This window comes from Callithrix jacchus, chromosome 2, assembly GCF_049354715.1.
Source record: "Callithrix jacchus isolate 240 chromosome 2, calJac240_pri, whole genome shotgun sequence".
Taxonomy (NCBI): domain Eukaryota; kingdom Metazoa; phylum Chordata; class Mammalia; order Primates; family Cebidae; genus Callithrix; species Callithrix jacchus.
This window is the reverse complement of record NC_133503.1, coordinates 163,999,851-164,024,898: the sequence shown is the minus strand read 5'-3', so window position 1 is coordinate 164,024,898 and position 25,048 is coordinate 163,999,851. Positions and strand designations below refer to the sequence as shown.

Genomic DNA, 25,048 nt, shown 5'->3' with positions numbered 1-25,048 from the left:
TGCCCTTTGTGTTTACTTTTTTTAAGGGAGAAAAGAAAACCTCATGACTTAAAGCAAAGCTGAAAGTCTCTGTAAAGCCAGATAATAATGTTTTCTTTTAAGCTAATCTCTTCTGCAAAGCTGTGAATTCCAAAGGTTCTTAGTAGACAATAGTGAGCCTGGTTCTTTGAAGGGATAAAACGCCCAAAACAGTTTCACCTTAATTCATGGGAAAGGTAGAGGAAATCGTCTGATGCACTTTCTATATACAGGCTCTTGATAAAAATGTTTGACCTAAAATTTCCGCCCATCTGTTTTTCCCAGAGGAGGACTAAAGGGAAGACAAATTATAATGTGCTTAATTTTTCTTCCAGCAATTTCATCCTCCACTAAATTTCACTTTTAAAATTCTTTCAGCTTTCTGGGATTCCTGCTGTTAACAGGAACAATAATTGCTCTTATCATTATGTCTATAATATAGAAGGCGCACTTTTTTCTCCCACCTGGAGAACAACAAAATCTTAGCAACTTGTTATTATCTTTTTAGGTGAAAGAACACACTTGTAGCTCAACTGCTCTGGAAGCAGTCAGAATATGTCCTTTTGAGGCCAGTGCTCTGGATCATTCAATTTTGCATACCAGTAGGTAGACTTCACTCAAGTTAATACAAGTGAAAATCAACTTAGGAAGCATTTGTTAAAGATACAGTTTGAAGCAAACTTACAAGTTTTCCAATAAGATACTAAGTCATGTCAATCCTGTGTTCTTTAGCAGCAAACCAATATTTTGGCCAGCGATAAGCAAGACTTTTCTGTACACACTTCTCACAGTTACTTACGTGCCCCGAGGATGGTTTTTCAGTCTCTAAGTTTGCTTATCTTTTCATTCCATCATGTTTATAAAGAAGAGTTTCTCAATTCTTACCACTTCTTCAGTAACACCTTTCTGTGCCTCACAGTCTTCTAGAGCAAAATATCCTAGTCAATTATATTCATGGACCTTACACAAAAAAAAGCCTCTGGGTTGAAAGAGACTTTTAGAGAGCCAACCAAGGTAAGCTCTAGTGCACAGATGACTGGGCTAAGCCTAGAGGAGGGCCGTCCTTCAGAGGAAGCACGTGGAGGCCTGCGTGTAAAAGGGCCAGAGGCTGACAGCCCTCTCCAGAAACCACATTTAAGGTTATTTATCACGGTCTTTTTGAATGCATGATCTCTACTATCTCTTTACTCTCTCCGAGCTCTTCTTGTCTCCTCAGGGGAAGCCACTCATTTACACCTGGCAGATAATAGAATATCCCTACTAACATGATGATGGTCTGGTCATTTGAACTATGAAATTAAGCAACCACACAAAATATACTGCTTCGATCATAGTATTTCATCAAAAACCATACGTAAAAACTCACTAAAGACAAAACCTGTAACCAATGAGTTAAGACATCCTTTTTGGAATTAAAGAGGCCTTCATTATACTTAGTTGAAACTATATGGGAAAGTATAGATAAATTCAGTTTAGTTGAAATGTAAGAATATTAAAAAATATTTAATATTCAGAGAATACTTGCCAGGAATATGCTTGACTCAACTTAAAATTCCTTGCACAAAAGGGCCAACAGATAGATACATCAACAATTTACAAATCATTGACACAGAAATAATTGTCTAATGGCTGGATGTGGTGGCTCACACCTGTAATCCCAGCACTTTGGGAAGCTGAGGCAGGCAGATCATTTAAGGCCAGGAATTTAAGACCAGCCTGGCCAATATTGGAAAAGCCCCTTTCTGCTAAACAGGCAAAAATAGCTGAGTGAGGTGACATACATCTGTAGTTCCAGTTACTGGGGAGGCTGAGGCACAAGAATCTCTTGAACCTAGGAGGCGGAGGTTGCAGTGAGGTGAGATCGCACCTCTGCACTGCAGCCTGGACAACAAAGTGAGAGTCTGTCTCAAATAAACAAAAAAAGAAAAGAAAAAAAATAGCTTTGTAATAAGGCCTGTGATATCACAATAAGAAAGAGATTATCTCTGGGAAAGACAGAAAAGTGTTCACAGTAGAGGTACAATATAAAAGGTGGCCTTAAAAAATCTGTAGGAGTTGAATAATTGTAGCAAGAACACTGATATGTTAAGGCAGTTTCTCTTTAAGTTGCTTAGTGACAACTCCTGTAGGCAAGTTTTTCATCTTAGTCTTGCTTCCCCATCCACATCATATGTCACCTACCATACGCCATCAAGAAATTTTGGCTAATAGGTTGCAAATAAAGAATCAGCAGTCATCTAAATGAAATGAGATGAGAAGAGAAATGTGTTATTCAAGAAAGTCAAATGTAGTTTTATTAGATTGTATATAATTGAATAAAAGCCTTAAATGTGGGGAGGTTTGCAGTCTTTCCCTGACACCTTTTGCCTGGTTATTTTCTTCTTCTTTCCTTCTTCATTAAGGAGAAAAAGCATAAAGTCCCTTCATGTGTACTCTCTTGAGAAAATAGTGCAAAAGAAAGTACTCTACTTCCCGGGGTCTGACTACATCTAAGGGATTTGAAATGTCAAGAGCATATCATGGGATCACAGATGACAGAGACAAAAGAGTTTATCTTAACTAAGGGAAAGACTAAATAGCATGGAATACAACATTTTGGGGGCGGTCAAAGAATGAGACACTCTCAGTGTAAGGGTAGGGAGAAATAGAAATGGATAGGAGATTTTTAAAGAGTTGCCATGAAATATCTATTTGGATTTTTTTAATTGAGAGAAAAAGACAAGTAAAGATTAGAATTTCTGATCAGGCTTGATTTGTTTAGATGTAACTGTGCTTCAGAAGTATTTCATACATAAAACATAATTCTGTAGAATTGATTTATTTTAGCAACATAGGAAGGGAATCAGGATGGGAACTTACATTTATCAAATACCTATCAGCTGCACTCACTTGGGAGGCTTTAGCTGCTATTAACTTCTCCTGCTGCACCAGGTTTGCTGTAGTGATACTCCCTCTACAGTGCCAGATTTATCTTCCCACTCAACACTCAGGAAACCAGACATATGCTTACATTTTATTAATCTTCAATGCAATTTATCTGTATGCCAGATTTCCTGGGAGACAGTTATTAGCTAGAGAATTAATACACAATTTTCACATGAATGTTTTCCCATATACCACTCCCCACATACATGCAATTTTTTAAAATGTGGCTGCATCTAATGAGATACTCACTTGGCTTGGAGATTCTCACTCCACCCATGCAGTGATTATCTGCTGTTGTTAGTCTCTCTCTAAGAACAAATGAGATGTTTTCTATCTGAGCAAGACCAACACTGTGTAGTCAGATGCAGTGGGTTAATGCAGACTTGTGGTTGTCTCGGGCAGTTTTACAGAGTTGTTGGCTCTTTTGATTGGTTTACTAGAGCTGCCATAGCAACGTACTACAAACTTCATGGGTTAAAACAAGAGAAATATATTCTCCCTAGTTCTGGAAGCCAGTTTCAGGAGTCTGAAACTGAGGTGTCAGCAGGACCATGTTTGCTCTGAAGGCTCTAAGGAAGACTCCTTCCTTCCTTCTTCCAGCTTCCAGGGACCCTTGGCATTCCTCGGTGTGTGCGTGCAGCATCATACCAATCTCTGCTACTGTCTTCACTTGGCCTTTTTCTTCCCTGTATGTGTGTCTTCTCTTCTAATGAAAATGCCAGTCATTGGATTTAGAACCCGCCCTAAATCCTGGATAATTATATCTCAAAATCTTAACAATAATTACACCTGCGATGATCCTATTTCTAAACAAGGTCACATTTGGAAGTTGTTTGGGCATGAACTTCCGGGGTCTGGGGACACAATTCAACCCATCACACTCCTTTACATAGTCAAACCAAAGAAAGAAGGGGGCAAAAGCAGGGCAAATGCTACCCTAACCCCCCGGGGGGCTGCTTCTAGTGTTTCTGTTTGCCTGACTCAGGAAGTGGCTTTGCATCACAGCAGTTACATATTGCTGGTTGTTGACCCTTGACAGCCTGGAAGAGAGGCTGCTGCCTCACATGCAGCTCAAACCCATTGCCTTCCTGCTGCCTTTCATCACTTGTTTTCATGAGTCTGTTTTTGAGATATGCATACTACCCAGGCTACTCACAAATTCTTCAAATTACCTTTCAACCTGTGCCTCCTTCAGGCTGAGTGATTTGTGAGTTTCTCATCCGCCGGCTATTGCTGTTTTCAATGATTTTTCTCTAGTCCAATCTGCATTCTAACAAGCTGATTTCTAAATGTGGCCCAGGAACTAACTATTGTGTCCATTTTAAACCTGCTCTTGGTATTGTTTATGCTACTTCTAATGTGACAGTTTTCCCATTTTAGCTAATTTGAACTAAGCTTTCCAGATAAAAATTGAAAAATTGGTAAAATCTTGCTGTCTTAGTATAATGACCATGTTTTCTGAACATTAATCCCAGACATGTGGTCTAATATGGATGACAACATTCTCTGGAAATTCAATTTGTCATAAGTATGGGAGTGTCAAACAAACACCAGGCCAGCTTTTATGAGAAACATCTAACCACAGTGCCTTATCTTCTGTAAAGACACAAATACTTCCACAAAAAGAAAATTCTCTCACCTCAAATACAAAACTTTGTTACCTGATTTAGAATCAAAATGAAGATAGGATGTAAAAAAGGCACTTCAGTTTTAGGATAATCTGTTAGCAAAGCAAGATCTAAATATTTGTCTTAATATGTGTAAACATATCACTATTCTAAGACTTAGTAGGTGATTTCTAAAATCGGGCATTTTTACCAGTGAAGATATTTAAGCTTTAGTCAATAGAGTGGTAAGAATATTCTAGACAATCAATTTAGCAATGCAATATGCAAATTATCTAGCAAAATAGAAATTTTCTAATTTGTTGCAGACTACAATATCTTGGTTTTGTTGTTTTTAAACAAGTTTTTGCAATGTCTCAATACTAATTGACTTACATTAATATACATTAATTTTATGATATTGGTTTAAAAGATATTCTTAAATGATATAATTGGGCCATTCAAAATGTTTTATTTTGTTCTTTTAAGAAGAGAATATATCTAACCTGTTTTCCCTTCTTGTCATCATTTCATACAGTTATTTTAAAATAACTTCTTATTTCTTTAGCTACTTTTGGCAAAAAAAATATATATATATATGTTTAACTTCATTTCTATTCTAGTTCAGGTCAGAGCCCTCCTTTGTGAGTTTGCTAACAGCTCAAATTAAGCTCAGCTATTATCCTTGGGGTACAGCATAAGTAAACAAACACAATTCAGACAAAACAGAATTACCTACAGGAAATAACTGTTCTATTATAGTACCAGCAAAAAATAGCTCAACCTCATTTGCCCAGTCCTCAAATGCCTACTTTTGATGCTTCTTTCACAAAAAAAAATCTCTGTAAATAGCCAAAGGGTTGTCTTAGTCCATTGGTGTTACTATAACGAAGTACCACAAACTGTGGCTTATAAACAAAAGAAATATATCTCTCAAAGTTTTAGAAGCTGGAAAATCCAAGATCACAGTGCCACCATATTTGAAGTCTGGTAAGGGTCCACTACCTGATTCATAGATGACACCTTCTTGCCATGTCTTCGTGTGGTGGAGGGGGCAAGGGAGCCCTTTGAGGACTCTTCTATAAAGGCAGCAGTCTCATCAGATTAGTGCCTAACTCAGACTAGTGTCAACCATATCCCAAAAGGCCCCCCTCTCCATTCAAAGAAGCTGAAAAGGTATGGCCAAAAGAGGTAAGCGGTAAGTAAAACCAGAAAAGGATAACATCACAGAGATCAAAAAGAATCAAAATTCAAAAAAAAGTAAATGAAATGGTTAGTAGTCTCAACTGCACTCCCTATGTGCCAGGCACTGAGCTGGAAAGTGGGATGCAAAAATAAGATACTCGTTCTGCTCTTACAAAGATTATTGTATAACTCCTCTGCATTTTTTTTAACCCCTCTGCATTTTTTTTTTTTTTTTCTTGAGATGGAGTTTCCCTCTTGTTACCCAGGCTGGAGTGTAATGGTGCTATCTTGGCTCACTGCAACCTCTGCCTCCTGGGTTCAAGCAATTCTCCTGCCTCAGCCTCCTGAGCAGCTGGGATTACAGGTGCACGCCACCATGCCCAGCTAATTTTTTGTATTTTTAGTAGAGATTGGGTTTCACCATGTTGACCAGAATGGTCTCGATTTCTTGACCTTGTGATCCAGCTGCCTCGGCCTCCCAAAGTGCTGGGATTATAGGCGTGAGCCACCGTGCCCGGCCTACCCCTCTGCATTTAATTTCTACCTTGGCTCCTTGGGACTGAGACATTTATAGACATTTCTTCCAACAATTATCCTGGAATCTGGAGCCCTGACCTAAACCCTAGTTCCTATAGCACGGTACCCAGTCATGCTAGCTCTGTTACTTTTTCACATAGCTTATAGATGAGGTGCTTGACTTTCCACTGCTAAAAATTATCTTCATTCCTTTCCTACTTGATTGAGGTCTGTTGTTTTCAGGTCCCTGTTACCAACTGGCTCATTTTGTTTCTAATTGGATGCAAAAACACCCTTCTTCCCATGGCCCCTACCTAACATGGGCCACCTGTACTTATATATGGAATGGTCCTGTTCTTATATACAGATGTTCATAAGACAGAGAGGACCTGTATTGTTGAGAATAAAAGTTCAAGAGGAGTCTCAAGACTTGCTTTCAGCCAAGAGTGTTTTTCTTCTCTGTAACTTGGGTAGCTCTTTCTTGCTTCTTTAAGAGGACATTTGTTAGCAGGGTATTGACCCTGCAGTGTTGTTGGACAGGTGGGTTTTATTCAGGACTCAAGCTCTCAGTTCTTCCTCCTGTTACATTCTATACATTAGACTCCCTGTTGAGTGAGGAAATCAGGGCAGACTATAGAATCATCTGTTCCTTGGTACTGCAATATCACCTGGCAGATGGAACCTTTTGGCTGGATTGTAGAGGAAGGCATTCTTTTCTGCCATTGGCAGGAATTTAGGGAAGTTACTTTTTGGCTCATAAAGTTGTTCTTTGTAAACACTATAATTTTGGCTATCTAGTCCCCTATCAATTTTCCATGCTAAAAGGAGCTGAGCCTTGGTGTAGATGAGCCTTGGTATAGATGATAATTTGTGAGCATCTTATAACAGACAATTTTTTTATAATAGATGTATTTTTTTCCATCTAAGCTTTGCCTAGACTGGTATTATAAGCACACAGCCATTGCCAGAAGTTTTATGGGGAGCAGGAGGTGTCAAGTAAAACCCAAGGTATAATTTTTCAAATTTGTGGTGAAAAAGATTCACGTACAGTTTATAACGTGCTGATTTTGCTTTTGATCTAACAACATAAGAGAATTTAAAGTTCAATTTATCATATATTAATCATTTCAGAAGAGTTGAGTCACATCATACAGGAGGGTTACCTTCAAAAGAGTATCCCATAAACACAAATTTGCAAATAGTCAGAAATATTATTAAACTTTCTTGAATTTTGACAGTAGAGTTCACACTTTCGATAGGAACATGCTTTTTAATAAGTTCAGCATAGGCACATTTTGCAGTTAATACAGAGCACTATTCTGCTGGAACTCTAGAGCATGTGCCAGCATTTGAATTCTCATAATTAGCTTGTATTTTCAAGCATTGAACAAAAAACAGTAGTCTTTTAAAGATTAGAATAAAATTATCTGTGCAGCAAACTTGCGTAACTTGAGATACGCATAAGTTGACAATTCAGTGGGAGAGCATGAAGAACATCATTTCCAAGAAAAGTACACAATAGTTTCTTTTATTTTCAGGAAAAAGAAAGAGATCTCACCAACCACTATCTTAGAGCTCCCACCAGATGAAGGAATAATAATAACTATGCTTATCCTACTTCTAGCTGGCCCACTAGTCAAGAGATGACCTGTATCAGGGAACTAGCACTAAGGTTCCAGTTCAAAGTACTGGTAGTATACAGTTAGAAATAATTGGAAGTTACCTCATTTTGACATAGTCTTTATCATACACACAATTTTGTGAAATAATTGAATGGCCTAATTTGTAGGACTAACTATGTTACATACCCACAAGATACAATGTGTCCATAGAAGTCAACTTGGATCTTATTCATAGTAGCAGTGAATTTAAATTTGTGTACTTAGAAATTCAAAAAGCATGCATCATGTTGATTCCAACAAGGGCTTCTGAAAAGTATCTTTAATATATCTCCTTTGTGAAAGATCACTGAAAAGAAAAATATACATTTCAGAGAAGCTCCTCCCAATTCCAAGCATTGAACAAAAACAGTAGTCCAAGTTCATCCTCCCAATTCTAAGTTCATCCCCAATCCTGGTGACTTCAGCAGTAGCATATGACTGCTTCTCCTTAACTTATAGAGCATTCCTAAGTCTCTATCCAAAATCATCCATCTTCAGATCTTTCATTTTCAGATTTTACATCGGTAGTAGTTTAGACATTTTCACAGATGGCACCAATTGAATAATGTACTAGAAGTCAATTCATACTTTTGTTTTTGCTGCTGCTGCTTGTGGTAGAATAGCATAGTGGGGAAGTGTGAGTATTAATGAAGACAAGTATAGGAATGAAATCTCAGACTTTCATTTACTATCTATCACTTTGGGCAATTCTCCTTGCTTCTTTAATCTCCAATATCTCCATCTGTAAAATGGGGTTAATATTCATTTCTTAAAGTCATTGTGAAGATTACATAATGTATTTTAAGTTCCTGATACCAGCTAAGCCAGTGGTTCTCAAGCACTAATTTGCAAAAGAATCAGTTTAAGAGCTTGACACAAGAACAGAAAATGAAACACTGCATATTCTCACTCATAGGTGGGTGATAAAAAATGAGAACACATGGACACAGAAAGGGGAGTACTAAACACTGGGGTCTATTGGGGGGAAAAGGGGAGGGCCAGTGGGAGGGGGAGGTGGGGAGGGATAGCCTGGGGAGAAATGCCAAATGTGGGTGAAGGGGAGAAGAAAAGCAAAGCACGCTGCCATGTGTGTACCTACGCAACTGTCTTGCATGCTCTGCTCATGTACCCCAAAACCTATAATCCAATAAAAAATTAAAAAAAAAAAATCACTGCATTCAGAAGGGCTGATTCAAAAGATCTGGGGATGAGTTTGAGAATTCACATCTATTAACCTCAGCACCTCAGGTACTTCTATTTCAAGTGTTTTAAAGAACATATATACTTTGAGAAACACTACATTAGAATCTTAATGGATGTTAATTCCCCTTCATTTTCCTTCCAATAATCTTGCTATCAAAGTATAAAAATCTGATGCTAGAATCAAACAACATCTCCAACCAGCAGTTATTTTAGAACTTCATCAATTATCTCAAAGCCCCAACTCTATTTCACCATACATAGCTGAACTCAAACTGCTAATACTCAGAGAAAATGGAAGCCCTGGGACAGAAAGTGTGCCAAATCTATAAACTGATTTCTTCTTTGTTCATCTAGTGAATGAATGTTTATTGAATGCCTGATAGATACCAGGCACAGCTTTAAGGCAGCTGTCAGCAAACTATGCCCCATGGGCCAAATTCTGTCTGCTGCCTATATTTATAAATAAAGTTTTATTAGAACAGAGTCATGTTCACTTGCTTACATGGCTTATAGCTGCTTTTGTACTACAATAGCAGAGTTGAGGATCATGATAAATACTGTGTGGCCCTCCATCTTAGTTAAATCAGGCTGCTGTAACAAAAATACTATAAAGTGTGTGAGGCTTATAAACAATAAACCTTTATTTCTCACAGTTCTGGAGTCTGTGAAGACCAGTGTCAAGATAGTAGCAGACTCAGTGACTGGGGAGGGCCTCTTCCTCATAGAAGGTGCCTTCTAGCTGTGTCCTCACATGGCACAAGGGGCAAACAAAGAGGCTCTCTGGAGCCTCTTTAATAAGGACACTAATCCCATTCATGAAGGAAGAGCTCTCATAATCTATCATCTCCCAAATGCTCTAATTCTTAATGCCATCACTTAGAAGCTTAGAATTCAACATAGGGATTTGGTCAAACATAAATATTCAGACCATCATATCCTCAAAGCCTGAAATATTAACTCTTTGGGTCTTTCAGAAAAGTTTTTTAATCCCTAATCTAGGGACAGACTTTCGAACATGATTTCCCTTATTAGATTCTTATTTCTTACCTGATACCCCTAAACATCTAGCTTTTCCTCTTTATCAAGAAGCACCAATACTGCAACCTTGAAACTTTCTCTTCTACCTTAGTAATCAACAAAAAAAGTATTGAAAACATAGTATTGGGGGGAATTTCAAATTTCTCTATGTATTTCATTAGATAATGACAAGTAAATATAAAGGCATGTCAGTTTGGATACTTTAAACCAAAAACTAGCTTTGGCTAATGTAAGGAGAAAATGGAATTAGTTGAAGGTATATTTATTAGCTAAATTCGAAATAAGCCAGAGTCCAGAGATCCAAGTCAGGGACAAGGGCAAACCCTGGAGTTTTAAACTGCAGAAATATCTTAGCCATGGAGTCCAGGTATCAAGGTAATGAACAGTTGAACTGTCATGTTCAGTCCATGTATGATTCCCTTCAAAATTCAAAGTCCTACTATAAAGTGTTTGAAGAGCCCATGTTGGATCCAGGTCTGTTCCCTAAAGATAAGCAGGGCACCTTGACTTCCTACCCACCAAAAATGCCTTCGAGGACAAGGAGGAAATTTTCCAGAAAAGAAAGCAGGATGTTATTTAAAAGGGTCACAATTTAAGTAGACAAGAAACAAACGCTGAAAAACAGTCCTTTGGGAAAGGAGAGGTAGAGGCTTAAATTATGTTCCCAAAATCCACTTCAGGCTTATATTGAAAAGATAAGAGATCTGAAAGGAAGAATTTTTTAAGAAAATTGCCCTTTACATCCAGATCACACCAGATTTCATTTAAACCTTGGCTGTTTCAGTTTTGGCTTTCCAGAAGTTCTTCTCACCAATTTCTCACATTCTCCAGCTTCTGTATGACTTTTAGAACAGTTATTTTGACTGTGAGCCTGTCATGATGTTCATTATGCTACCCCACCCCTTCATACTGATGGGGTCCTCAAAGGAACGGGTGATGGCCCAAGTATTGATAATGTCTATCATCAATCATTTTTATCCTAATTCCCCTTCTGATCAAGATACATGATCCCTTCTAGGGATCTTAAATGTTTTAAAAGGTAAGTTTGCTTTTAATTTATTTAACAAATGCTTAGTTCTTTAATGTGTGCCCAAGTATCCAAGCCTTTTAGATCTTTGCAACTATTAATTTATTAGCAACAAAGGGAGATAGGTACTATGATTAACCCAATTTGTAGATGAAGAAACCAAGTATGAGAAGTTTCATGGGCCGGGCACCATGGCTCACGCCTGTAATCCCAGCACTTTGGAAGACCGAGGTGGGCAAATCACCTGAGGTCAGGAGTTCAAGACCAGCCTCGCCATCATGGTGAAACCTTGTCTCTACTAAAAATACAAAAATTAGCCAGACACGATGGTGCGTGCCTGTAATCCCAGCTCCTTGGGAGGCTGAGATATGAGAATCGCTTGAACCTGAGAGGTGGAGGTTGTAGTAAGCTGAGATCACACCACTGCACTCCAGCCTGGGTGACAGAGCGAGACTCCATCACAAAAAAAAAAAAAAAAAAGTCTCATGTTCCTTGGATTGGCACGGTGGCTCAAAAATGTAATCTCAGCACTTTGAGAGGCCGAGGCTGGTGGATCACTTGAGGTCAGGAGTTTGAGACCAGCCTGGCCAACATGGTGAAACCCTGTCTCTACTGAAAACAGAAAAATTAGCCAGATGTGGTGATGGGCCCCTGTAATCTCAGCCACTCATGAGACTGAGGTGGGATAATCTTTTGAACCTGGGAGGTGGAGTTTACAGTGAGCCAAGATTACGCCACTGCACTCCAGCGTGGGCAACAAAGCGAGACTCCATCTCAAAAAAAAGAGAAAAGTTCATGTAACTTGACATCCTTCCTGATATGGCTAATAAGTGACAGAGCAGGTATTTTAATCCAGGATCTGAAATTCGTTTAACCCCAAAACCATGTTTTTCCCTCAAACATTACAAAATTAACTGATCCACAAAGGAACTGGAGATATGACATTGACCTTATTAGCAGCTAAAGATCATTAGCAGTTTAATTCTCTGGAGCTCAGCTTTGTGGAATTTTATATAGCAAATTTGCAGTACAAAAAACCATTATCTGCTAATTACCAACATCTACTCACGCCTGACTCAGTTAAGTAAGTCTGCCTCTTTATGTTTTCATTTATTTATACAACTATGTGCAGAGAGGGCTGTATTCAGGCAGCCTTCAAGGTGCTGGAGATACCAAGAGGCATAGGTTTATGATATCAGAGGAGGTATGTCTAATCCAGACCTGAGGGGCTGAAGGAGAGGCTCTTGGAAGAGAAACATGTACATTCCATGAAAGTGGATCATGTAGGGAGGAGGATGGTGATTAGGGGAAAGCTGGCTCCTGGAGTGGGGATACTGTGCTTAGATTCCAAGGCAGGAAGCTGCATGCTGAGTACAGCTATCACACAGGAAGTGTCTGAGACTAGAGTACAAACTTCAGCTGTCTAATTTGGGACTCACTAGCCACATGTAGATATTTAAGTTTAAATTCATTAAATTAAGTACAATAAAAATTAAGGTTCTTAATGGCACTAGCCACATTTCATTGCTCAGTAGTTACCTGTGGCTAATGGACACCATACTGGACATGCAGACATAGAACAATTCCATCATCGCAGAAAGTTTTGTTTGGATTGCACTGCTCTAGGGTACTGAGCCTAGGTACTGTTTAGAAATGTTAATTTTTAAGTCAAACTTACAAGTAATGGAACAAAATCTCTGGGGATAGGACTTGGGAATCTGAACATTTTAACATGTCTGCAGATAATTCTGATTGGAAAGCAGATATGCAAACCATAATAAAGGGTGCAGTTACTGATTAAAGTGGTGGGAGAGGCAGAGACAGTTCACAAGGAATCTTTGGCAGTAAGCTAAGAGACCAGGATTTAAATATGAACATGAAGAGATCCTTTGAAAGGACAGAAGGAAGAAATTCCATTAGACTTGCACCCTCCAAACATTACTCCATTCTGCTGCTAGAATGGTTTTCACAAAACTCAGACCTCCTCTTGTCAACAACTTTCCCCTGGTCAGTCTTTATGTTGCTTTTAGCTAATAACCAAAATCTCTAACATGACCTGCAGACATTACTATCAAAGATGTTTTAGAACCCTGACTCTTCCCTTTTCCCAACTGCACCACGAACCTGGCCAGTGATCTTAAACTTCTGTCACTTTCCTTTCAAAGATTAAAAATCATTGTGTGTAGCTGTCCATCACAGGCTGGCTATAGGCTTCCTGAAGGCAAAGTCTGTGTCATTGTCTGCCAGCACCCAGCAGAATGTCTAGCTCATAATAGTTTATAATAGATGCTTCACAAACATTCAGGTATGCTCACAAAATGAATGGATCCATGGAGAATCTCAGTGAAGATGCCTCATTGGCCTTCTCTTAAATCTGTGAGCTACAGTTTGATTTTTCTGTCAAAAAGGAGAATGAAACTTACCAGGAAGCTCATTTGTTCAAAAGTAGAGCATCTGACAATCTCTGGCCTATCTCTTCTGGAAATGTCAGTTCTCTGAAGATGAATTCTTGAAAAGATTGTCTTATACAGTTATCTTCTTTTCACCTAATTCCACTATAATACAGTGGCTTTAATGCAGTAATACTGATTATCATTATAAATGTCATCACATTCCAAATCCTATGTTAAATCTCTGCTTTGCCCTCCTTTACCATTCAGGATCTGCATGATCACCACCTACACCAGTAACTTCTTTCTCTACACTCCTCTGTCCTGGGTGAACCATACAATCTTGAATTTTGTAACAATACCCTTTATCACCCTGGGACTATCCATGTATGTGTCTGCCTGACCTTCCCATGCTGAAGTTAGCAGGCAGGAATGCAGTAAGTCATTCCCTGATGTTAACAAATTAAACTGCTTTGATTTCTTCAGAAAACGCCCAAATTATCTAACCTCCCTGCAACAGATAGGGTAGCCAAGCGCTGAAATAGCCTCAGGCTACCCTACTAATGTTCTGCTTCAACCAAGCCAGTCTTTTCACCATCTCTAAACCTTCCACATCTTTGCTCATTGTGAGGCCCACATACTTGATTCACTCCCTCCTTTTCACCTAGCTTCCACCCTTCCTTTAGTTGAAGCTTCTTCATGAAACCTCCTAGACTACTCAAGTCACTAGGGTATGTCTTAACTCAGGTTTTCAAACGTAGCATCTAAGATTGAGATTCTTGTAAAAGTTATTTATTAAGGGTATACTCTCTGTAGAACGGGAGTTAGATAAAGAAACAAGACAGAATAAGAGAGAAAAGATAAGCAAATATGTGGTCTTGTCTAGAGACCACAACAGGGAGCTGTTGAATATGAATTTTATCACAGAGCCATTTCTACCTTGAATGGGGGTCAACTGTTTGTGCCCCACTGTCAGTGAGTTATGGGCCAGAGGCTCTGGTGGGAGCCCAGCGTATAAACCCTTCACTTGGGACAGTTTCCTTTGACCTAAGGCAATCCTCTACAGAATTCTCCTAAAACAGTTCTCAGAGCAGCTAGGGACAGGGAAACAATCAGTGAAGAATACCTGGGTGAGGCACCACTATAGTGTAATTTTTTTTGATAGCTTGCTATACTTTAATGTATAATACTTAACTCAAGGTATGAGACAATTGCATCGAACATTGTTATAAATAAAAGAGACACCAGATGAGTAATCAAGGGCTTCAGGACATCAAGGGCCCCAGTTATGAACAGCATCTTCATAACCTCCATGTTTAACGCCTTTACTCTCTGGGTATAATTTTATAAGATCATCAATTTGAAGAATGATAACTGCAGCTTCTGTTGCTAATTTCAAACTTTTAACTTTAGCTATGGTTGGTTCAAACACTCCTGCTTGTTGGTTGTGTCCCAGTTTACCATTGCTCAAATCAAGACCCATCCATTTTAGATTTTTACGTTCTGGGTTAACTTGAGCCTCATTATGAAAAGCTCTTAACTTTGCAAGCAGATCTGTGGAGTTCTGGGCAGCATCAACTGCCAGTGTATTAGCAATAACAAGAAGAAGTCTTGCAAATTCTGCAATAGCAAGCTGTTCCCAAGAACTCATGCTGGTTGCATAGTTTTCTGGGTAGATAGAAAAGGCTGCTTCTACAGCAGCCCCAGCTGGCATCACAGATTTTGACTCCAAAACTTTGTTCACTACGCAAAGAGCATCATGTAGAGAGTGTTCCATCTCATCACACATTAAGTCATTTTCCCCATGTAAGATAATTGATGCAGATGCACAAGTCTTACTGGTTTTCATTAAGATCAGCTCATCATCACAAATTGTCTCCTGTACCACTTCTCTACCTGTCCCAAAATTACAGCTTGAAAAGTTTCTTCACCCTTCAAATTGGCCAGGGTTGACAGAGTAGTCCCTCTAGGAGCTTTAACAATGCATTTAAGGTCCCTTTTTAAAGCTCTCCTAATTGCTATAACACCAGCCTCTATGAAATACTTTGACACATATCATCAATTCCACCACTGATTAGAATAATATTGGCATCAGTTGCCAGGATCTTTGGAATTCTCTTCTTGATAATATCTGATTCTGTCTAATTTGGTCCAGTTTTTCAGGGTTTGTAATGACCATGTGTACACCAAGAGTATTAGTCCATTTTCACACTGTTATAAAAAACTGTTTAGCTTGGGTAATCTATAAAGAAAAGAAGTTTAATTGACTCACAGTTTTACAAGACATGGAAGGCCTCAGGAACTTACGATCTTGGCCGAAGAGGAAGGAAACCTGTCCTTCTTCACATGGCAGCAGAAAGGAGAAGTGCAGAGTGAAAGGGGGAAACAGCCCTTTAGAAAATCATCAGATCTTATGAGAACTCACTTACTATCACAAGAACAGCATGGGGTCCTTCCCCCAATACGTGGGAATTACAAATCAGATTACAATTCAAGATGAGATGTTGGTGGGGATAAAAGACAGACCACATCACAAAGATTCATTTCTGTTTTTTTACATGCTAAAGTCAAGGCAGGCAATTTATGCTTTAATAATTCCTTTGGGCATGCCCTGTGATCCCACTACACAGCTGAGTGCATCACCACTGATCAGCATACTCTCCACCTGACTTCTCCCATGGGCTTTCAGAATATTAACAGAATTGGCTGGATAGTGAGGCCAGCCTCTTAATATCTGTGTACATATTAACAAGTACAGCATCTATAAAAGAAACTACCCCATTTATTAAAAATGATTTTGGAAGACATCCGTATCTCTCTCAGTGACTTTAATCAGGGAATCTCTTCCCAGTTCATCTGTGTTAATAATTAGGTTTTAACAGATATAACGCAAGGCTTCCCACTGAGGTAGTTCCATCTCCAACTTTGTCTTGCAGGCCAACCAGCTCACGAAGAACTTTAGCTGCAGGATTGTTCTATCTCCAGTAACTTCAGGATGGTTGCGCCATCATTGGTAATGGTTACATCACCAACATCATCTACCAACATTTTATCCAAGACAACTGGACCAAGATAACTTTTTACAGTACTGGCAATTGAAGCTGTAACCATAACGTTCTGCGAGTGGACTACCTCCCTAGTGCGGCAATCTTGGTCCCCAAGCATGAACAGAGGTCCCTCCATCTTTACCACAAGGGTGTACGTCCACTTCCACTCTCACCATAGGCAATCAGTGTCATGGCCCCTCAGCCACCCAGTGACCACAGCAGCAATGGCATGGAGCCTACCCGAGCGACACCGCAGGGGCTGCTGGGTAACACTGCTCCATCAGCTTCCTGGCTCCCCGGGCCCAGCCACCGGACATGGTGGGAGGACTATTGTGTAAATTTTTAACGAGAGCAAACATTTGTTTTTGGAGGGCATGGGAAGGGGGAAAACTTAGACGATACAATGCTTCATGACTCTCCAAAGGACCAGTGTATAAAAATATGTGCAATATATCCACAGTATCAACATTTTATGGGAGGAGGGAATAAATAGGGGAAAAAAGTCTGAAAGCTCCTTAAAGGGGTAATGATGGGGGGAAAAAAGGTTGAGAAACACTGCAATGTGGGGTTCAGTCTGTTTGTTCTCTGAAGTCCTAATACATTGATTTCTACATCAATTGATTGTGCATGTGCTCCCTTCATTCCCTCAACTCCATCCAAAGTGTTTAAATTCAAAACTCTCAATTCCAGAAGTTGGAAGTTACAATGCACTACGATCACTCCACTGCACTCCAGCCTGGGCAACAGACTGAGACTGTCTTTAAAAAATAAAAATAAATAAAAAATAGAAAATAAAAATAAAACTTCCCGTTTAGGATTTAAAAATATTTGATGTTGGAGGTGGGTAATCAATCCATTGGATAAATCCAATCAATCCTTTATCCATTTTAATATACTTCCAGAAAAGCCAGTCTTTTTTCCCTTTCCCACATCCTCAGCACGTTTCTCTCCAGTTCTCACTAGTTTCCCTGTTTCCCGTCTTTCTACCAGATTCTGATGTGAATTAATCTTTCCAATCTGAAAATATGGTCCTGCAAATTTGCATCTGCTGATTATTGGGACATATCTTTCACATCCAAACCTACCTTTCTACATTTGCTTTGTGACGCTGGGTCCCAGACTCTTCCAACCATGTCTGACTTTTGCTAGATATTTCCCAGTTCAGCTCTGCCCAAGGAAGGTACTCAGAAGGGATGCTGAGGGCAGACAGAAGGAAAAGAGATGTGTTCCTTGCTAAGTGCTTGCTGCTCCCCACCAGGGTCACCACAGCAAAGCTGTTCACCTGGGCAGTGGCAGTGGATGTGGCTTTCAGTTTGTCCACACTCATAAAACTAGCCTCACTGTACCCTTCAGAGATATCAGCACTGACCACCCCATGTTACCTCCAGTAGAAGTCTGAGTCCCAGCTCTGTTAAGCTCCTTTCCCAAGTACCTGTTCCTACCACTTTCCTTTGTTCCTCCAGCATTTACTAGATCTGAGTCACCTCCGTGCTTCTTTTTTGCCTTTTCTGCTCCCAATTCCTTAAATTCACTCTGTTAACCACTAAGATTTTTGGGTTTTTTGTTTTTGTTTTTGTTTTTTTTACTAGATTCTATGCCCTAAATGCTAATATGCTGCTCTTGGTCTAATACTTCTCTGATTCTTAGGTTTTACTTTGTAAAGACTGGAGGATGAGGGGACACTTGTGGCAGGGTACCTGAGAGAGAAAGCTGATGAGAATGGAAATACACAGAAAGAAGCAGAGTCATACTTTTGGGATCTGGACCACATAATTATGTAAATAACAAACAGTCTAATACATCTACTTAATTTCTATACTGGGTTGAATTGTGTCCACCACAAAATATGCTCAAGTCATAATCTTTGGTACATATGAATATGACATTTTTTGGAAATAGGGTCTCTGCAGATGAATCATGTTAAGGTGAGGTCATACTGTATTAAGCTGGGCCCTAATATAACGGTGAGTATTCTCATAACAGGATGGAAATTGGGACACAAAGACCGAGGCATATAAAGAGATGGTCATGTGACAGTAAGGGAGAGATTGATTTCATCTAAAAGCCAAGGAACAACTTCTGGCAGCCACCAGAAGGTAGAGAAGGGCAAGGAAGAATCCTCCCTTAGCACCTATACAGAAAGCATGACCCTGCCAACAACTTGATTTCAAAACTGTGAGAGAATAAATTTCCACTGTTGGAAGGCATCAAGTTTCTGATATTATGTTACATGAACCCTATTAAACTAATATAATTTCCAACTTCCAAAAAAAAGAAACATCATTAAAGCATTTGTTTCTTATTTAAGTGTGTGGTTTCAGCATATCTCTGCAAATAAACCACTTTGTTTAATTTAGGAAACAATTTTCACTTCCACAAAATTGACAGTGAGGATCACAAGGCTTGCCTTTGTCTTGTTTTGAATGAATGATTCCTAATCATTATAAAACTTAAATATAGGATTTTTTTGGTCTAGGTTTTAATATCTTGGCATTATGGGCTCTTATGTAATTCCTTAGATACTGAAAAGGTACTACACTGTTTATTCACAACCCACAGAAACAATACAATGTATTATTTACACAAGTGGACAGACACAAATAAATTATTTTTTATTTTGCCAGTTACTTATATTATTTTTGAACAAATTATTAGAAAATCACAATTAATATGGCAATGACCTCCTATTAATTTTACTATTTTCTCTTACCTAATGGACTCTTTTGGCAATAATAAGGCAAGAAGAATTTTGACCTCAAAAGCCAGAGGGAAGTTATGTTCTCAAAGTAATTTGCCATGTTAATTAATGGAAAAACTTTGGGAATTTTCATTTCAGTCCAACCAAACTTCAAATATCTAAAAGCCAACTGCTTCAATCAGATCCTTAATTAAACCAGGACAAACATGTATTTAACTAGGTATACCCAGGTTATTATGGGGTCAGTCCACCCACCCCACTCCTTCCTAGCTGCAGATCCACTTGGGTTCTAGTCCTTGTTATAAGTTGTTAAACAAGCTATTGGGCCCATACCCCAAAAATGTTGGTTTAATCCTTCCTGTACTAATCAATCCATTAGCCCAACTCATTATCTCCCTTACAATTTTTACTGGGACCCTTATCACAATATTAAGCTCACACTGATTCCTTACCTGAATAGGCCTAGAACTAAACATACTAGCCATTGTACCAATGCTAGTCAAAAATACAAACCCCTGCTCCACAGAAGCAGCTACCAAATACTTTTTAACACAGCTACTGCATACATAATTCTTAGATGAAGCATCACTGCCTTTGTGTTTCTGCTAGCCTTGCTGATGATTCTGCTGGAGTGGTAGTAACCAACAGCCTTGTCCATGAAGACCATAGCAAGACATCTTCATCCTGGGCAATATTCTGAGAATGTGTTTACATTTAAATGGCTCTATCTTTCCATATTCTATTTTTCACTTTTATTAAATGAAATTTTATTTTAGAATGTAACTTTTATCATGCCTTTTTCTCCCCAAACCACAGACCTGACATGAGCAGCAAGTGTCCAGAACTGCAGGACTCTCCTTGAAAGGCACATCTGGTGAAGAATCTTTACTGTCAAATATGTCTTCCTAACATGTACTTTCTAAAGCTTCCTATACATATGCTAAAATAAGACTGGCTCCTCCTTTACCTATGCCTATCCTTCCTATTCTTCCCACAAATCTACTATGCATCATGTCTCTTCTGCAATGATCTGAGAGAAGCGGTAGAGTTAAGCATGACTTCAGTAGTTTTGATCTGAGCAGATAAAGGATTAGTTGTCACTCATTTATATGGGGAAGAATGCATAAGAAGTGGGTTTGAAGGTGGGGGGTAAAGGCAATCAGAAAAAGGGACAAGAAGAGAGCCCACATAGCCAAGACAATTTTGAGCAAAAAGAACAAAGCTGTAGGCATCATGCTACCTGACTTCAAACTATACTACAAGCCTACAGTAATGAAAACAGCATGGTACTGGAACCAAAACAAAATATAGACCAATGGAACAGAACAGAGGCCTTGGAGGCAACACCACACATCTACAAAGATCTGATCTTTGACAAACCTGACAAAAACAAGCAATGGGGAAAGGATTCCCTGTTTAATAAATGATGTTGGAAAAACTAGCTGGCCATTTGCAGGAAACAGAAACTGGACCCCTTCCTGACACCTTACACTAAAATTAACTCCAGATGGATTAAAGTCTTAAACATAAGACTTAACACCATAAACACTCTGAAAGAAAACCTAGGCAAAACCATTCTGGACATAGGCATAGGCAAGGACTTCATGACTAAAACACCAAAAGCATTGGCAACAAAAGCCAAAATAGACAAATGGGATCTATTTAAACTCCAGAGCTTCTGTACAGCAAAAGAAACAATCATTAGAGTGAACTGGCAACCAACAGAATGGAAAAAAATTATTGCAATCTACCCATCTGACAAACGGCTAATATCCAGAATCTACATAGAACTAAAACAGATTTACAAGAAAAAGACAAACAAATCCATTCAAAAGTGAGCAAAGAATATGAACAGACACTTTTCAGAAGAAGACATATATGAGGCCAACAAACATATAAAAAATGCTCATCATCACTGGTCATTAGAGAAATGCAAATCAAAACCACATTGAGATACCATCTCACGCCAGTTAGAATGGTGATTATTAAAGAATCTGGAGACAACAGATGCTGGAGAGGATGTGGAGAAATAGGAACACTTTTACACTGTTGGTGGGAGTATAAATTAGCTCAACCATTGTGGAAGACAGTGTGGCGATTCCTCAAGGATCTAGAAATAGAAATGCCATTTGGCTCAGCAATCCCATTACTGGGTATATATCCAAAGGATTATAAATCATTCTATTATAAAGACACATGCACAAGTATGTTCATTGCTGCACTGTTTACAATAGCAAAGACCTGGAACCAACCCAAATGCCCATCGATGATAGACTGGACAAGGAAACTGTGGCACATATACACTATGGAATACTATATAGCCATAAATAACAATGAATTTGTGTCCTTTGTAGGGACATGGATAAATCTGGAAACCATCATTCTCAGAAAACTGACACAAGAACAGAAAATCAAACACCACATGTTCTCATAGGCAGGTGTTGAACAATGAGAACACATGGACACAAGGAGGGATGCATCACACACTGGGGTCTGTTGTCAGGAACTAGGGGAGGGACAGTGGGGGGTAGGGAGTAGGGGAGGGATAACATGGGGAGAAATGCCAGATATAGATTTTTTTTTTTTTTTTGAGACAGAGTTTCACTCTTGTTACCCAGGCTGGAGTGCAATGGTGCGATCTCGGCTCACTGCAACCTCCCCCTCCTGGGTTCAGGCAATTCTCCTGCCTCAGCCTCCCAAGTAGCTGGGATTACAGGCACGTGCCACCATGCGCAGCTAATTTTTTGTATCTTTAGTAGAGATGGGGTTTGACCAGGATGGTCTCTATCTCATGACCTCGTGATCCACCCGCCTCGGCCTCCCAAAGTTCTGGGATTACAGGCTTGAGCCACCGCGCCCAGCCAGATTTTATATATATATAAAATCTGTCAATTTAATATGGATGCATAATATGAAAGGAGAGGCCAGGGATAGAGATACACACGTGGTAGTTGCCAATATAGAGATGGTATTTGAAGTCATGAGACCAGCTGCAATGGTCAACGGAGTAGGATATATGGAAAAGAGAGAAAAAAAGAAGTTACTTTTGTGACAATTCAACAATAATAAAATGTGAAAGAAATGAGAAAAATTAAGTAATTTGTAGAAGTTTTTATACAACGTGTTTGCTTCTCGTGGCTAAATATTCCCAGATTTACCAATCATTTTAATGGGACATGTTTGCCCAATCCCAGTACTATGTTTCACTTCTTTTGTGAGAAATAAATGAACCTCTAACAATTTTAGCAATCAGAATGACATAGAACAAGTCAGCCATGACAGTACTTATATGGAAGAAAAAGGGACCAGTGTCCCATGATCTGAATCCCAATCTTTTACTAAATCATTAGACTATGTTCCATTATTGTCTTTAAAAAGCAAATAACTTTGTCACTTAAAAATCCCTCTATTTATGTCTTAATCATTTCAGGTTCAGTTCTTTTAAAAATATATTTATGAGGTTGAATTATTGAACCTAACAGTAATTTTCATTTATTTCCTATAGATTTTATATTGATGGATTTACTCATTATTAGTCAAGCAAGATATTTTTTAACCCAAAGCTAAATATTCACTGCATCATTTTTTTTAGCTTTATATTATCACATACAAAAGAAATCATGCATTCTGTATCTATCTATTTCTCTTCCTCCAGGGAATTTAATTTTTAAAATTATTAATATTTTTTATCTTTTGAGATGGAGTTTCACTCTGCTACCCAGGCTGGAGTACCGTGGCGCCATCTTAGCTCACTGCAACCTCTGCCTCTCAGGTTCAAGCTATTCACCTGCCTCAGACTCCCAGAAAGTTGGGATTGCAGGCACACTACCATGCCCAGCTAATATTTTGTATCATTTAATAGAGATGGGGTTTTACCTTATTGGCCAGGCTGGTCTTGCACTCCTGACCTCAAGTGATCCACCCACCTCAGCCTTCCAAAGTGTGCAGATTACAGATGTGAACTGCCCACGCCCGGGCTGCTTTGTCCTTAGCAGCAAATAAGACCTATCAAGACTAAACAAACCATCTTGACAGTAAAATGTTTATTTCAATCAGAAAGGCCAGATAAAAAAACCTTGATTGAAATATTAGAAATTTTAGTTATTTTATAGTAGGTTTATTATATTTACTTTATTAATTTTTCTCTTAGGTTATACATGCACAAAGTAAATTTTAATGTAATTGAAACTTTTATTTCTATGAAAAATTTAGTCTTTTAGAAAAAAATACAATGTTGATATTTTACAGCTGGGATCTTGAAAGGTTAAGCGTTTTACTTCCATAACAGATCGAATACAGATCCAGATCTCCTGAGATTCATTCTGGTGCCTTTATCCACAGTTGGGAGTCTCTAATGCCAATAAAAGACCCAACACAGCCTAAATTTACTAAATCCATCACTTTAACTATGAAATAATTATTTGTCATTTGCATGTCTAACTCCAATCTCCAGTTAGTTACAAAGCCAAAATATACCATAAAATATGTAGTCAATATGTTCAAAACATTAAAGACCTAAATAAGCTAACATGGACATCAGAAACAGCATTATAATCATTGTCTTTAAAAATTAATATCTACCCCATTTAATAGTGATTGTTGTAAACACTAAATGTATCAGTTAATAATATTAAGTGAAAAAGTTCATTTTCTCTCCACATAAACACAGAAATAACACATTCATCTGTTACAATTTGTCTAAGGGTCCTTCCAGTCACTATCAGAAATATATTCTCTAAGTATTCTGCTGAATCTAAATATCATTGGCAATAAAAAGTGCTCATCTTTTGATTAAAGAAAATGATTTTGTAAAGTGCAATTGGTCATGGCAAATGATGTCCTTTGTAACCAGCTTTGTTGAGAAATTTCTGTCATCGTTCACCTGGCACCTGGCAAAGATCAAACAATATGCCCTAAATGTATACTCAAACAAATTTAAAAGCAGAGGAAAATATTTTAAAATAGTTTTAAACAAATCCCTGAACTAGCAACGACCAAAAATTAACTGAAGGTAGAAACTCTGGATTTGGTACATGCCAAAGCCTGATAGGATCTGCTGACATACTTCTGTTTTGAAGGATAATACCAATTCTGGACAAAGAAAAGGCTTAGAATGTTCTAATAAAGACCTAAACATACAACTGGAGTGCTAACGGGTTATACAATCTGTATAGCATAAACAAGAAATGAGCTCTCTGTGCAGAAAAAGACGGCAAAAAAACTTGCCTATCTTTATCCTGTTGTTGAAAGGAATAGAATCTTTCCTGAAAATTGGTGACTACAAAGACTTTCTTCACAAGTTTTTGTGCCCATATTCATTCTGTCGGTGGGGTCTGTGGCAGATAGAGGAATTATCCTTAAGTTAGAAATTTAACTTAATGTGGCCAAAGACATCTCGCAGAAGCAATTGAAACTTAGTTCCAAAGAAATGAAATTCCAACTAAGTTCCCAAGAATTCTCAAAGATTATGTTCCAAGGATCATGCGCTTATTGCCAAAAATCACAAACAGACATCAGACGCCATCTAGGAAATACTTCAATTCTTGAAATTATCAACAATCTGATAGATACATCTAACATGGTTTAAGACACAAAAGTGACCTGAAAATATGAGCAAGATACAAGTTACCATAAAAAGACAGACAAGAACAAAATAGAACTTCAGAAAGTAAAGAATATAATAATATGAATTAAAAATGAAATGTAAGAGATAACAGGCAATTAAATACAGTTAAA

At 38.5% G+C, this 25,048-nt stretch overlaps 1 pseudogene; it reads right to left on the bottom strand.

The window, feature by feature from the left end:
* Positions 1–14,721: 14,721 nt before the first annotated feature.
* Positions 14,722–16,750, bottom strand: LOC100414838 (T-complex protein 1 subunit alpha-like; annotated as a pseudogene).
* Positions 16,751–25,048: the final 8,298 nt, after the last annotated feature.